Below are 17,047 nucleotides of genomic sequence, written 5' to 3' on the forward strand. Positions count from 1 at the left end.
GCTAACAGCCAGGTGACTATGTGAGGGAGCCTGGAAGTGAATATCACAGCCCCAGTCTAGTCTTCAGAGACTGAATCCTTGTCCCACAGCTTAGCTACAACTTCATAAAAGACTCAGAACCAGAATGACCCAGCTAAGCAACTCTTGCATTCCTGACCTCTGGAAACTCTGTGACATAATAAATGTTCACTATTTCAAACAGACTTATTTTAAGATAATGTGTTATATAATCCTACATAATAAAAGCCCAGTGACCAAATGGTGGAACGACCAGAATGACCAGTTGGCCAGTTGCTATGGCATGCACTGACCACCAGGGGGCAGACACAACACAGGAGCTGCCCCCTGGTGGTCAGTGTGCTCTCACAGTGGGAGAGCCATTTGGCCGACTGGGATGAGTGGCACTCCCACAGCTGGCCGATCCCCACAGGCCACATCCCTGACTAGTGCACAAATTCCATGCACCAGGCTCTAGTAGATAATATAAGAAAATAGCCATGGAACATTTCTGTACCTACTTTCCTACCTGTAAACTAATATGAAATATTTTATCCTACCTCATCAAAATAGTTTCTAAATAAAATATAATAATAATTTGCTTGGAGATACTTGACCATTTAGAAAGAAAAAAATATTATTTAAATCTAAATTTTTATTATTATTCCTTATAGAAATCATTTATGTTATTTTTAAATCACTACATTAACATTATCATAACAACTTCTGCTTGTGTAAGGAAAGAAACTTTGAGATTTTTTTAAGTCACTCAACAACTAGTATGCATTTACCAATGCAATTATAATTTACTTTATTCCACAGGGATACAAAAAAATTTTTTGACTCAGACCTCTTTATATTCAGAATTTATTTTTTAAATCACACTAGGTCCTCTGTAAGATAGTATCAATAAGTACTTTAATTATCATTGAGACAACCTTTACTACTGATGAGATACTTTGAGATTTACTGTCAAATTAATCTGGTTTTTGCCTGGATTGAATTAACTATCTATAGAATTTACACAGACTCTTGAAAGCCAGTTGGAAATTTGAAGGTAGACAGAAGCACTTGAGTGATTTTATGAGGTATGACTTGTTCATATAACCTTTCCTGACTTTGAAAATTCTATGATGTGTTCCAAGATATTTGACAATTTCCAGAGCTTTTAATTGATGTGTCTGACATGTGACAGAAAATTGGTTTGCATTCATCTCAATGACAAGAACACATAGGTTTGCTTACTTGGGGGTGTCTTTTCTTCTTATGTCCTGTCTCATAAAATTTGTATCATGAACTTATACCATGAAAATCTGTTTCTCTGCTCCTCTAAATATTAGTACACAACGATGTTTCCTTTCCATGCACCACCGCTTAGCAATTTTTCTAAAAACAGTTCAAATGAACTATAGAAATCCAAATGTAAAACTTAATAACTCTTTGGTACTATAATTCAAATATTACAATAAAGTAGATAAATAAATTATGTCCTATATAAGTTTATAAATGCAAACAATTTTGTCACAATGAGTATCTTTTAAGAATGTTAAAATTTGAATGAAATGTTATAAATATGTTATTGAAGGAGTAATATAATGATTGCTTATTTTCATTTTATTTAATATAATGATAGCTCTCTTATATATTTTGCTTTATTTAAGCTTATCAAAGCCCTTCTGGATTCCAGATGAAGAGGAAAATGCCATGAAGGTTAAGTCATCTGTTCAGGCACATAAAATGTAAGAGACCAAGTCAGAATTTAATTTTCATTTCTCCTCTCCAAATATTGTGCTCATTCTAGCATACACTCCTGCTTCTCAAATGATATTGATTTTACCATAGTCTTTAGTCTGTTCCTACTACAGCGATATATGTGAGAGAAAATGCTGTTTGCTTTTACTTTGGGAAATGGAAAAGGACCTAGTACTTGTGCTTGCTGTCTTGATAATCACTCTGTAACTGAGCTCACACTATTACGTGCAAGCCTTTTCTGATAAAACTTCACACCTTTTCATTTAAAAGCTATTCTAGCTTTGGCTTCAGATAGCAAAGCAAAAAGAAAAATGTCAAAATGATTACCAGCAGGGAAATCTAAGAGTTTCCTAGAAAATAATTAATTTTACCCATTATTACTTTAAAAAGTCAAGTGTCCTGATATTTGCTTTGAACACCTTACAAACGAGCTGCTATTGACTTAAAAATAGGCTGCATATGTGAATGAGGAAGTACTAGTTATACATGTATTTTCCCATAGAAACACAGGTGTAATAATAAAAAATGATTTTTAATGCTTTCATTCCCAGGATCTCTCTCCAGTTACTTACATAAAATAGTTTTTAATTAAGTGGACTCTCTACAGAGGGACTGCAAGATTCAAATAAAGACAAAATTCTACAGAGACATCGTAGTAATTCAGGGTGACATGCCAGCTAAAGCGATGGAAACCATTCCTCCAACTTGGTAGCTGCTGCTTTATTTAATATCTGGTCAACACACACCTATTTAAAAATCTACTTTATGTATCTTATTCTTTCTATAGAAAATAAGACAAAGTGCACACAACTCTTTTGGAGGACAAAGGGTTGCCTTCCAGATGCAATATGCCTTCCAGATGCAATAGAGGACTTGCAATTGTGGTGTGCAATTCAAAATTTCATGGTGGTTTCACTTTGTTTTAGACTAAAACCTTATTTTTGCACCTACATACAAATATTTATTATTATTATATATTTCTTACAAAATAAAAAAATGTCAAAAAACAGATGATTTTATAACTTATTTTAATAATAAGCTACCAACACTTGAAAAAAGGATCAGACTCTAATGTGTTAGTATTTATAGAAATCATGTTGAGTAGCTTCTGCTCCAGTTGAAGAAATTGAGTTCACAGCCTCGGGCACAAAGCCAGGCCCAGCGAGAGGTGTAATAAATAGTTATCAAAATGTTAAAAAGGAAAAAGCCAGCCTGGCAGCAGTTGAGCATCAGCCCAGGAACCGGTCAGGGGTCAGGGTCATATGCCTCAATTATGGGCTCTATCCCCAGTAGGGGGTGTGCAGGAGGCAGTTGATCTATGATGTTCCTCTCTCATTGATGTTTCTATCTCTCTCCCCCTTGCTTTCTCTTTAAAGATAAATAAAAACATATCTTAAAAAAAGAAAGCTATCAGGAATTACCTTATTTGATAGCGATAATTTAAAATGATGTAGCTAATGGGTGAGATGGTGGGTATCTGATTTATATTCTCAGTTACAGATTAGAAGAACTATAACTTTAATTTTTCTAAAGATATATTTAGGTCTAATAAAGGAAAGTTACAGAATCTGCTCAACATTTGCCTAAGACCACTCAAACCCAACCCCCCCCCCCCAAACAATTTATTCATGTGGCTTTTAATGCATCACGTAGCACCATTTATGTAAGCAGTTAACTTACTGATAAATATAGGAATGTAAGTAACTAGAAATAGGTTTCAAGGTCTCTTATGTAAGGAGTATTTGCTATGTTTCTCTGAACTAGTCATAGGACTGGAGACTCAGTGCTCAATGGGTGGCTGATTTGATAGAAAGCCAATCAAAATAAAGAATGCGAATATTTACTTAAGAAATCCATGTGAAGTCCTTGGGTATGGGAGCACGTGAAAGGTTTTCTTACTCTTATCATTTTATTGCAATGGTGCGTCAGTGCTGTCCATTTTCCAGCACGGATTCCTAGCAGGCAGGACTTTGGCTGTTGAACTTTTTTCTGAACAGCTGGATGTGCAGGGGCATGCTTAATAAATGCCATTAGACAAGGCTCGCCGGTGTTTAATATTTATTGAGCACCTATAGGGACCTTGAGACCTCGGTCCAGGATGAAAAGCTTTAAAAAAGCCTGTACCTAATTAAGAAAAACACGGTCCCCGCTCCCAAGAAGCTTATCTGCTAAAGCAGACAACACTGACGTGGGTGCACAGAGAAAATTAATTTTTGTGGCTAAGTGCAGAAAACAGCAACCACCTTTATGAAATTGCAGGATTTATCTTCTTCTCTCATAAACTTGTTTTCTAGGGAGGGCCTCACGTTAAATGTCTGGCAAAGAATGAAGGTGGAAGAAGGAGTCTGGAGAGAGGACAAGAGGATGAGGCAGTGAAGAAAAGGAGTGATAACAGATGGCGAGGTGGTAGGCTCTATGGCACGAGGGAAGTTGCAGTTGGGGAAGAAATAGAATTTCTGTAGGTGGTTGCTGTGTTTTTTATATTTTTAATAATTATAAAATATGCCATCATCATCATGATTAATTAACATTTAACTTCAGTTACAAAGGAGAGCAAATGGGAATGAATCAGACATTGATTTCCTTTCTTGTAGGCATGCTAAGAAGCACAGCTGTGATAGAGGATAGGATTGGCATGGATCTAAAACAGCACAGTTTATTAGGATTGGTTTCATTATGCGTCCATAGTTGTGCAGCCAGAGATGAGGGAACTGAGAATAACATGGGGAATAAATACATACTATGGTTTTGTTTCTACTTCCATTGCAAAAAAATATATAGAGATTTTGGTTTTATTTCATATCTTGAATATAATAAGGTCAGCACTAGAAAATTTGGGTTATGTGTGGAAGATAGCATCTATGTGTATAATAAAAACGTTTGTCTTATACAGGAATGTTTTTAATTAAATCAAGGAAAGAATTTTAGCCCCCAATTTATATGATTCAGAAGTTATCTTTGGCCATATTAATTGTCATTTTATTTTTTAATTGTGTGATAATTTTATTCCTGATCTCTTGGGTTTAGGACAAGCATGTCAAACTCTTGGCCAGTGGGCTGCATGAGCCCACAATGAATATTTTTGCGGCCCAGCCAATATAATGGTATGTAAGAAACATTTTAATAAAAATTTCCTAACTTAATTTTTACAATATCCTGTTATACATGATTATGAATAACGAACTACAGTGTTCACTAATGACTGATTACTATAATTGTGTTGTATTCATTTCCCTTATGCACCTTACGCACAGGCGCACCATTTCTCTCCACTAATACTAGCAGCGAATATTTTAGCAGCTGACTGCCACACCACCAGTCTTGGACTGACTTATTTGGTGTGTTCAAGAAAAAATATTAATTTTATTAGAATGTTCTATTAGTTTATGTTAATGATTACTCGTTTATTTCAGCCCTCTGTATTCAGCTTGTCTCTATCGAAATAAACCTACGTTTCTATGAAAATTGAAGCTTTTGTTTTTTTGTGGCCCACATGAACTTAAACCTTGTTTATTTGGCCTTTGTTAGCCTTTGAGTTTGACATGCTTGATTTAGGATGACAGTGGATCAGGGAGATAAGAGGAAGCATCAACATTCAAAAGCAAAGCTAGACGTGATGCTTGGGAGCAAACCAAAGATGTTAATCCCCAAATCCCAGAGACATCAAAGACAGGAATGACAGAGATTATTCAAATCAAAGAAAAATATCAAGATAAAGATGTCGAAAGCCAGCAAATGAGGCAAAACCCAAGACATGTTCTTGAAGCCAATGATTTCTGGGTGGGGCCAGTCTTAGATTAAAACCATAGAAGGCAAAGCAATGCAGGTGATACATACCTATACACCTCACACAGTGTCACTTACACTGAGTTAATTAAAGAAAATAATATCTGAATAAAGTTTATGAGAAAGATTATGATTCAAGTATATTAAATAAAAAGATGAAATTATTTTTGTAATGATAAAAATTCCTTCTACTAGGTGCTTGCCTTCTTTGTCCCTTTGTTTAAGGTTCCCTTCCAATCACTTTACCTTGCAGTCAAATTCTACTCTATGTTAAGGTCTCTTAAAACACAACCAACATGTTTTCTTTTTTAAAAAAATCTGAATCACCCTAACAAATGTGATTTCTTTCTCTGACCCCTCTTTATATTTTGTGTAGATGCTTTATATAAAATGTGTTACATCTCATTGTATATTTCGTTGTGTATTTATCTAACTTCTCTTAAATAGAATAGAAGCGTCTTTGGGGCAGGACTTGTTCATCATTGCACATTATGAAATGTATATCATCTGATACCTAAATTTAGTCAGAAGTTGGTAAATTTTGTTGTAACATTTGTAAATGTTTTTCCAGGAGGAAAAGGCCTGGCTTTAAAAACACACTTTGAAGGCCATGTGTGCCTCCATCCTACTTTATACCTGGCTCTTGCTTTTATCCATTTGATAATCTTTAGGTGCCCACTGTAATTAAGATGCTCAGCCATTCCCAATAATCTATAGAATAGGACAAATTGGATATTTTGGATAAACTATGGGCAGGAAAACAAACTAAATGCTTCTCTATACATTTTGATATGTATAGGAATATTTTACTGTAGAAATTTGTAACTTTGCTCTTTTTAAAAATATATATTTTATTGATTTTTTTTTTTTTTACAGAGAGGAATTGAGAGGGATAGAGAGTTAGAAACATCAATGGGAGAGAAACCTCGATCAGTTGCCTCCTGCACACCTCCTACTGCGGATGTGCCGGCAACCAAGGTACATGCCCTTGACCAGAATCGAACCTGGGACCCTTCAGTCCTCCGGCGGACGCTCTATCCATTCAGCCAAACCGGTTAGGGCTGTAACTTTGCTCTTTTTGTGTGAAAGAATGCATTCACACAATGAAGATCAAGATATAATTCTATTTGAATTTCACATGCATATTAGAACTCTCTTTTAAATTCACCTTTTATCTTGTGATAAGTCCACATTCTGGAGCACATTGTTCACTCTCATTTCAGGCAACATTGCTGACATGAGCTTTAAGCCATCTTTTAAATATTATCTCAAAGTATCAATCTTTTAATTTGTGTTCATCATTATGAGGTATACAGAAATGAATCATATATAAATCTTACTCCTGAAATCTTACCCTTAGTGGAGTAGGGGGATCAGGTCTTCTTGAGGAAAGAGCGTCATGATGTTGTAAGAAGGGTTGGGGAAGAAGATGGAGGAGGCATTAGCCTTGGGACCTGAGGATGGGTCAAATTTTAATTACAGACTAGGGGAAAGAACAGCCCATTGACAAAACTGCAGCTTTCATAGGAATGGACCATCACGTTTGTCTCCTAGACAGAAACACACCTAACAAATGTCCAGGAGAATGTCTGCTCTCCCAAAATTTGTTTTCTCTATGGAAGGTGGATTATAAACCATTTCTTCATGGTGTTTATTCTCCTGTCAAAAGGGGACACTTTAAGTGTTAACTAACACCATGGTTACAGAATAACTGGAACTCTTAGAGAGAGAAAAAAGGCAACTAAAAAAAAGCTAACAAAACAATGCAAGATAAATCCAATAAAGTGAAATGATCTTTCTGTTTCTACTTTCCAGCTTTTTCAGGCTTTGAACAGTAAAGGTGCAGATTTTTTTTTTTTTTTTTGTGTGTGTGTGTGTGTGTGTGTTTCTTTGGAAAGGGTTGGGGGTTGTTGAGATCAGTGAGCAATAAAAAGCCAATCTGTGTATCCCTAGGAGGTCCCTGCTCAGTAGTTTGTAGCACATGGCTGGCACTTGAGATTGAGGGATTGGGGAGTTAACCGACATGCACTAAAGCTTTGAGGAAAGGTTCCCTTGGGGAATTTGACATTTTATTGGGAAAATGAAACTTTATTGACTGAGAATGGCTAAACAAAAACTCTTACCAAAGGTCCTGGGGAGTGGAAAGAGCATTGGGAGAACGGGGATGCAGGGGGAGGGATTCTTTGAGCACCATTCATTCTAGTTTTCTTGTGAGGCTTTTTCCCTTCTGTCCAGGCTACCCAAGCCCATCAAATACCTGCACCCAGCACCTGGTCTGGAGGGCCCCACTCTCCACCTGGGGTTCAAGGTCATGGCATGTGCTGTTGAGACTCTGGGCTAGGACCTCTGTTGTCACAGTTACTCAAGGGTTTGAGCTGCCTGAGCACCTCCCCTGGTGAAACAGTACCCTTCTGTTAGAGACAGGTTCTTTCTGTGGTCCAAGTGGAGAATTAGATAAATGATAAACAATTCTAGGACCATGAGCTAACTGAAAAGGGCTAGAAGGTACCTTGAGGAACTTCTCTGTTTTCTCAAGGAACAAAATCTCTTGAAAAGCATTTCTAATAGTGTATTGTTTGTCATATAATAATGGTAGTTATAGCACTGTTGATGATAATAATAACAAATAATAAAAAACTGATAACATTAACTATGTTCCAGGCATCATTTTAAGTACATTATGTAAATTATGTCAGGTGATCCACCAGAAGGAAATGATTGGTAAGATGAAGCCTTACAATGCTACCTACCTATGTTGCTCCTGTGACAGAGAATGGCTATATGAAAACAAACAAACAAACACACAAAAAATGATTTTCTCTTCCTGGGCACACAGGAAGGTTCGATTTCCTGAATTTCTTACGAATAGGCAGGGCTTCCTGGCCAATGGAAAGTTGGCACAAGCATTTCACATCGCTCCCTGGCTAGGCCATAACATGTCTTAAGCAATGGTTGACATTCTTCTCTTTTGGAAGGTAGGATACAGAAGATCTAGTGGATGACTCCAGGGAAACGCCACTGTAGTCTTTGGGAACCTAGGTTCGATGTCTGAGCAAGTTAAGGCTCACAGGAAATTATCTGTGTGATTTCTTCCTCAGTTCTTCCCAGGATGGTACATAGTTAGTAGATATACAAGAAAGTGTTATTATAATTATGAATGCCTTAGGTCATCAAGTCTTAAGTTTGTCCTGGACTCTAAGAAAGTCTTCTCTTGGCTATAATGATACCATAGAGTGAAAAGAGCCTGGGTCCCTGAGTCACTTTTGGGTAGGGAACTGCCAGGGATTTTTACACTGAACGCTATAGAAGAGATAAATCAGCAAATTTTGTGTCTACTCACTAGAATTAGGGAGTTCAAGTATTAACACAGCATAGCCTAGCCTGCTCTGGATACTTCCTCTCCAACCAGCTTTACCAGAAAGAGTTGCTTTCCTGTCTTCTTTAATGTATAGCCACATGAAAGTATGTCTGTTGTGATATGAACATTTATGTAACTTTCCTATTCTCTTTAGTAAACACTGTAGAACATGCTTTTTCTATCCCTGCTCTTCTTCAGGGACTTTATCATGTCAGTTTATGTTGAAGTAAGAGGTTTATCTACATAAATAATAGGAAATGTGTCCCAAATGGTGGAAGCTATGTGAAAAGGACAAAGCTAAATACCCAAGAAAGAAAAAAAAAATTGAGAAGAATAATGCCATTACTTGAAGAGAAGGGAAGGTTCAGAAATGTGCCTATTTTTCCAAGAGACTGGATTTTTAAAATTGTTGTGATGGTTATGAGAGATAGGGTGAGGTTCTTATGACTCCAATACATAGATTAAGTTAAAGCCTAACTCTAAAAGGAGGTGAGTTTTATGGTTTGAATCCAGTGTGGGGAGGGGAGGGCAATGTATATTGTAGTGTTTCATGGATCCAAAGGATGCCTTAACCCTGCCCATGACCTGATATGTATTAGCAGAAATGCCAACTAAGAGGGATAGGAGAGGTCAATGTATATTACTTTCCAGCAACTAATTCAAAACCCACTCTTCTCTAGGAGGGATGTTTAGCTAAAGTCTCTCAAGTTTCTGATACATTTTAAATTCTGATAGTTGGAATCAGACAAGATATTGACAATTGTTATTCAACAGTCACCTATGCTCTGATCCCCTGAGCCCTTGTGGAGTGGACTGAACAATGTAACATTTAATGAAAGCCTAGGCATGCTTCTTTCATTGTCTGCTTGCGTTAGCCTTGGAGAGTGACTGGGAGCGTGGGAGAGTTCAGGGGTTGGAACAGAGCCCTGCTATACAAAGGAAAGATAACCGTAACCTCATTGCTTCATATGTTTCCAACTAAACTACATGCTACTTGAGCAGAACTCAGTTTTATATTCCATTTTACCCCATCCCCACCTCTATCCAATAGTACCAAGTCCTCAGCACTTAATAGGTGCTGAGATTAATAATTTGATCTCCACATGTGACAAACTGCATGCTTTCATTATGTGTAACTCATATTTATGAATTGTTAGAAAAACAATGACTAATTGAATTTTTGAAGACTAACATGAAATTTGGCACTCTTAATTTAAAGACTTTTACACAAAATTTTATTACAAAGGCAATCTTTACTGTATGAGCAATCATGCATTACTTAATGCCTCCAAGTTATAATAACAAGAACATCAAGTTTATAGCATGGAAATTAAAATATTTGAATTTTTTAATAAAACAAAATATAAAAACTTTTAAGTTTAACTCTTTCCTTATTAATTTCTCTTACTTCATTTGAATAAATCATCATTTAGGAAGTTTGTCAGTAATATTTTCCCTTTAGTACTTAATCTCTAGTCAGGGAACATATATCATCCCTTCAGACCCAGGTAGTATTCATATGATATCATTCTACCTGGATATTTGATATGAATAGTATTTTTTAAAAATATGAATTTTCACCGAAACTGGTTTGGCTCAGTGGATAGAGCGTCGGCCTGCGGACTGAGGGGTCCCGGGTTCGATTCCGGTCAAGGGCATGTACCTGGGTTGCGGGCACATCCCCCGTGGGGGATGTGCAGGAGGCAGCTAATCGATGTTTCTCTCTCATCGATGTTTCTGACTCTCTGTCTCTCTCCCTTCCTCTCTGTAAAAAATCAATAAAATATATTTAAAAAAATATGAATTTTCAATCACAAACTTTTATTGGATACCTATTATTTTTCAAAAAATGTGGCAAATACTTTTTTTCTTAAGAAAACAATAGGAAATTCATATTAAAATAAAGGAACAATTTGGGGAGAGAAGATGGCTAGTTCTTAAAGAGAAATTTTGCAAAATTTGTTTTATAAGTTGATGCACCAGAACATTCAACTTCCCTTAGTAGGATCTATACTAATAAAAAGACAATATGCTAATTGGACTGGGTCAACCAGACATCTTCCGGACGTCTGAATTCTCTCCAGACAAAGCCACAGTGGCAGGGGCCAAGGTAGAGGAGGTTAGGGGCGATCAGGCCGACAGGGGAGCAAGCAGTTAGGGTTGATCAGGTCGACAGGGGAGCAAGCAGTTAGGGGCAATCAGGCCAGTGGGGGTGCAAACATTTAGGGGCAAGATCAGGTTGGCGTGGGGGAGCAAGCAGTTAGGGGTGATCAGTCCAGCAGGGAGGGGAGTTAGGGGCGATCAGGCCAGCAGGGAGGGCAGTTAGGGGTGATCAGGCCAGCAAGCAGAGGCGGTTAGGGGTGATCAGGTCATCAGGCAGAGGGTAAGGGGTGATCAGGCAGGCAGGAAGAGTGGTTAGGGACTATCAGGCAGGTGAGCGGTTAGGAGCCAGTGGTCCCGGATTGCGAGAGGGATCCCACAGCGGTCCCCTGTGGGATCGGGCCTAAACCAGCAGTTGGACATTCCCCGAGGGGTCCTGGATTGGAGAGGGTGCAGGCTGGGCTGAGGGACTCCCCCCACCTCCTTGTGCCAGGATTTCATGAACCGGGCCTCTAGTATATAAATCCTAATTCCTGTTATAATGGGACCCTCAATCTGCTAATTTCTCTGTAGATGATTTAATCAACTTAGTTGATTAAAGAACACAGGTCTAGAAGTTCAGGGCATCAGAGTGGACTTTGTTGTAAGCAGCCAACTTCAATCATTTCAATGATACAAATGTGCGTAGCTGCAGTCAGCCACCTAAGCCTAGAGCAATGTTACTCAAAGTGTGTTTGGGGACCGCTAATGGACCATGGTACATAAAGAAGATGAGAGTAAGCATTGAGAAATATTTATGGCAATTTACAGGGTAATTTTATGCATGTTAAATTTTTATAATAATTTAAAAATTAGAGTTCTATTTTGTTGTTTTATTAAAATATGTTTTTATTGATTAGAGAAAGAGGAAGGGAGAAGGATACAGAGCTGGAAACATTGATGAGAAAGAAACATCTATTGGTTGCCTCCTGCATGCCCCCTCCTGGGGATCAAGCCCATGACCTGGGCATGTACCCTGACAGAGAATTGAACAGTGACCTCTCAGTGCACAGATGATACTCAACCATTGAGCCACACCAGCTGGGCAAAAGTTCTATTTTGGATATATTTTTAATTTCATGCTTCTACCAAGTGATTTTTAGTAGTTTATAAGGATAGCTGTTTCTAGGATATTACGAGACAAAATAAATCCAGTCTTTGACCATAGATAGTTTGAGAAGCATTGGCATTGGATATATTGTCTTGGATACAAGATTGTGCTCTAGAGCTAGATTGCATGAGTTCCAATGCCAACATCATCGTTTTCTAGCTGTGTGATAAAAGGCGAATTGTTTAATTTCCATGTGATTCACTATTCTTATTTCATTACTAGAGGTCCGGCAGGGAGCAGCTCCTGTGTTGAGCATCTGCCCCCTGGTGGTCAGTGCACATCATAGCGACCAATCATTCTGGTCATTCTGCCATAATGGTTGCTTAAGCTTTTATTATATAGATGGGGATAACATTAGTATTACCTCCTAGGATTGTTGTGAGGATATAAAGCCTTAAAGTCTGGCACATTGTGAGGACTCTGATTATCCTTGGGTCTAAGGGGACACAGCTGCAGAATGGTAGCACAGTCATGATAAGAATTCAGGAGGGTAGAACCTAAAAAATAAGTTCTGTATCTAGAGACATGGAAGCATAGAACAGAGGGAGAAATCTCAGAAGGAAGGAGGGCTGGGGGTATGTGGGAAGAGATTAACCAAATAATTTACATTCATATATGCATAGCCTGTGAACTATGTGAAGTGAAGTGAAGGCCTGGGGGAGGGGTGGGAGCAGGGTAGATGGGGTCAATTGGGGGGGGGGGCATTTGTAATACTTTCAACAATAAGGATAAATTCAAAAAATGTTTCTCAATGCTTTCTCAATAAGAATCACTGGATCCTGCAGGGATGATTCTTTCCAGAAATAGCCATCTTGAAATTCTTAAAGAGTGTGACCCCACAGAAAGTATGAGTTTAATAATTTCATTACAGTCTGCCCTATATCAGCTTTTCAATGAATGGTAACAAAGGCTGTACTAAAGCTAACTAAGTCTAAGGAACACTTGCAAATAACTATTTATTATCCTTTCTATCTAATTTACCTCCTTCCACCTACCAATTCAGATAGATAAACCACATATCACATCACATCCCCTCTACAGGTAAATGTGTTCAGTCCTTCCTTTTACTATTTTCAATCTAAGAGATATGTTTCTATTCATTTTTCTTAAACTTGTTCTATGAAATAATTTAAGTGAACGAAGACTGTATTTCATTCCTATGCCTCTCCCAATCATATTTTCCTTCTTCTGCTACTGCTCAAGACCAATCACTTCATCCTTCTTTAGTGTACCTCTTTAATAGTAAGCACATTCAATCAAGGACTATAATCTCATGCAATTTGTAGACAAAAAGCCAAGGTGAAGAACTGGAGGCTCTTTTAAATCCTTGGTTACTTGTCCTATTTCTGGAATGACAGAACTAATGAATTATATGTTTGAGTGATATGTTTTGGTCTTAGCTTTATTTTTTTTCAGCTCTGTAGTCTTGGGCAAGTCACTGAGATCTGAGCCTCACTGTTCTCACTGCTGAAATGATAATCACCCTCAATCACATGGCTCTGTAAATAAGTAATAATAACCACCGCTGAATGAGATGCTCCATATTCTATAGAGTATGTGTATTACATATAACACTTAAGTTACATCTAGATTTTAATCCAAACAAAGACTTAGAGAGATAGGTATGATTACCCTCAAATTTACAGATAGGAAAATTTGAGCTTAAATACAGTGTTAATAAATTGTTCTAAGTAACACAACTAGCAAAGAACAGAGCTGGGGTTTTAAACTGAGATTTCTGATTGAAAATCCATTATTTTTACCTTTCTATCCCCAAAGGTGTAATAGAAATGAGTGTGATTTTAAGTCAAGTTATAATACATATCTGGCTTTCTCATTCTTCCATTCCCATTTCTAGAAAACTCCAAGCCCACCCATAGCAGATCAGTAGTGTGATCTTCAAAGTTCACTAACAATCAGTTCCAATTACTTTACTAAGCAAGAAGAGACAAGTTTAAGTGGTTGTCTTCTCAGGCAGCCAGAAAAGTTTGCCATTTTTCATCTCTGATACCAACTGCTTTTCCTACAGGCATCTTCACTGGTGGACCAGTTGCCAGAGCACATCTGTCTTTCTGAGGCTTACTTTTGCTCAAACGCAATGGGTTCATTTGTTAAAGAGACTGACTCCAAGCCATGCTTAATCTTTTGCTCCATGTGCTATGTTTGGGAGTTGGCTCACAAACTGCCCCTCAAGGGGCGGAGGGGATATGACAATAACGGGAGAGTTATGGACTGTGAAACCTTGCCCGACACTCTGTCTTTCCTGGAATTATCTAGGAAAGCAAAAATGAATGTTACTAGGGGGCAAGTATCTGGAGTTGCAGCTCCCGTTGGGCTCTGTCATTGGTAAAAGTCTTTAATGGCTGAGCTTGGAAGGCCTACACAACAGCTGTGCCGGGAGATAGCACACATTGAGTGTGATTAGGATAATGTTTTCTTCATTGCTTAAGCAATAGAAGAGAGGAGCAAGCAAATGCATCAGGTTTTCAGCTCAGGCACAGGGAACAGGAGGATGCCAGACAGTTACAAAATGGTAGTCCCTGTGATCCAGATATAATTGAGTTGTTCAGCCCATGCAAAATAGGAAAGAGAAAAATAAGTATCACTTCCCCTTAAAAAACAAAGTTTTTTAAAAAAGAACTTCAATGACTATACACAAATCATGAGAACACCATAGAGAATTTTATGGTATTGTGGTATAAAAGTTAGAAAGCCTAATGCCTCCTCAGATCTGCCACCCGATTTTTATGTAACATTTAAAAAGGCATTTCCCTGAATTGTGCCTCAGTGTTTCCATCTGTAAGTTGGAGATAAGACACCCATTCTAACAGCATCAAAGATATTGTGTAAGAATAAAATACAGGACAGATTCTAAAAGTTATTTTGAAATGTAACTATATATTATCATATCTAAACTAGAGGCCAGGTGCAAGAAATCTGGGCAATCAGGGAATGTCCCTCAGCCCGGCCTGTGCCCTCTCGCAATCTGGGAGCTCTCAGGGGATGTCCAACTGCCGTGGAGGTGGGAGAGGCTCCCCCCCCCACCGCTGCGCTTGCCAGCCATGAGCCGGGCTTCTGGCTGAGTGGCGCTCCCCCTGTGGAAGCGCACTGACCACCAGGGGGCAGCTCTTGCATTGAGTATCTGCCCCCTGGTGGTCAGTGCATATCATAGTGACTTGTTGTTCCACCATTCGGTCTATTTGCATATTAGCCTTTTATTATATAGGATTAGATATTTGGTCATGAGGTATATTCAATATTTGATTGTGTAAAATAAAATATATGGGGGGAAAGAATAGAAAACCCCCATGTGTTTGTGACAGAAGTTTAAAAATAAGCTCTTAGCTAACCTTCTTCTAAAGCCTTCTTACATTTTAGTTTGTTTTAATTTTTACCTTCTCAGCTTCTTTTAAAAAATGCTAATTACAGACAATGCTTTTCACAATATCAAACACATTCTCTATCTGACATTTAGAATTCAACACTTTTCTTCCAAAATGGCAATTGTCAAGACTATTCTAAAGGCAGAGAAATCCATGATTCTATTTTACATTTGCCTCATCTGCCAGTGGAGAAATAATTTTTTATTTTATTTTTAAAAATATATTTTTATTGAGTCAGAGAGGAAGGGAGAGGGAGGGAGAGATAGAAACATCAAGATGATAGAGAGTCATTGATTGGCTGCCTCCTGCACGCCCGCTCCTGGGGATCAAGCCCGCAATCAGGCATATGCCCTTGGCTGGAATTGAACCTGGGATCCTTACAGTCTGCAGGCTGATGCTTTATCTACTGAGTCAAACCAGCTAAGCAGGGCAGGAATGATCTTTTAAAAAAAGCAAGACTCAATTCTCTCTCTCTCTCTCTCTCTCTCTCTCTCTCTCTCTCTCTCTCTCTCTCCACACACACACACACACACACACACACACACACACACACACACACACACCATACTTTCATGGCAATACAAAACCTTTCATATACATGTCCTTAGCCTGAGTAGGGGTGAAGGACTCACCTGGTGTTTTTCTTGACTTTCAGTTCAAGACAACTGGATTGATTACAGACCCACTTGATGTGTCATGTAACCTAAACTTAGCTTTGGATTTCTTTTCTTGGATGTCCTGCCTTTGCCAACACGCCAGACCTTAAGAACATCATATAAATCTTTTTACCACATTATGACAATGAATATATTATTCCCAAAAGGAAATACATTGAAGAACCACATTCACATGCCTTTATAAATTCTATGTATTTGTTATAACATTGGTCTCTATACTTTTAGCTATTGTGATGGTTCGTTTTATGCATTGTCTTGTCTGGGCTATGAAGTGCCTGATATTTGGTCAAAAATTATTCTGGTTGTTTATAGAGGGTGTTTTTTGGATGAGATTAGCTTGTACTTGGTGGACTGAGTAAAGCAAATTGCTCTTTCTAATGTGGGTGAGGCTCATTCGATCAGTTAAAGGACAGAATAGAACCAAAAGGCTGACACTCCCCCAAGTACTGAAACTAAACCATCATATTCCTGAGTCTCACCCTGCAGGTCTTGAATGTTGTCAGCCTGTATAGTTGCATGAGCCAATAAGCTAATTACTTATAATAACTTCATCTCACATAAGTCATGGGGATGTGATATATAGCATGATGATTATAGTTAATACTAGATTGTATTTTTAAAACCTGCTAAGAGAGTACATCTTAAAGGTTCTCCTTACAAGAAAAATATGTGTAACTATGTATGGTGATTGATGTTAAATTGATTTATTGTGGTGATCATTTTGCAAAATATACAAATATCTAATAATTAAGTTGTATACCTGAAAATAATATATTACATGTCAATTATAAAAAAATGAAAAAGCTCTTTATTATTCTTGATAAATATAATATATATTATATAT

This window comes from Myotis davidii, unplaced genomic scaffold, assembly GCF_000327345.1.
Source record: "Myotis davidii unplaced genomic scaffold, ASM32734v1 scaffold93, whole genome shotgun sequence".
Lineage (NCBI taxonomy): Eukaryota > Metazoa > Chordata > Mammalia > Chiroptera > Vespertilionidae > Myotis > Myotis davidii.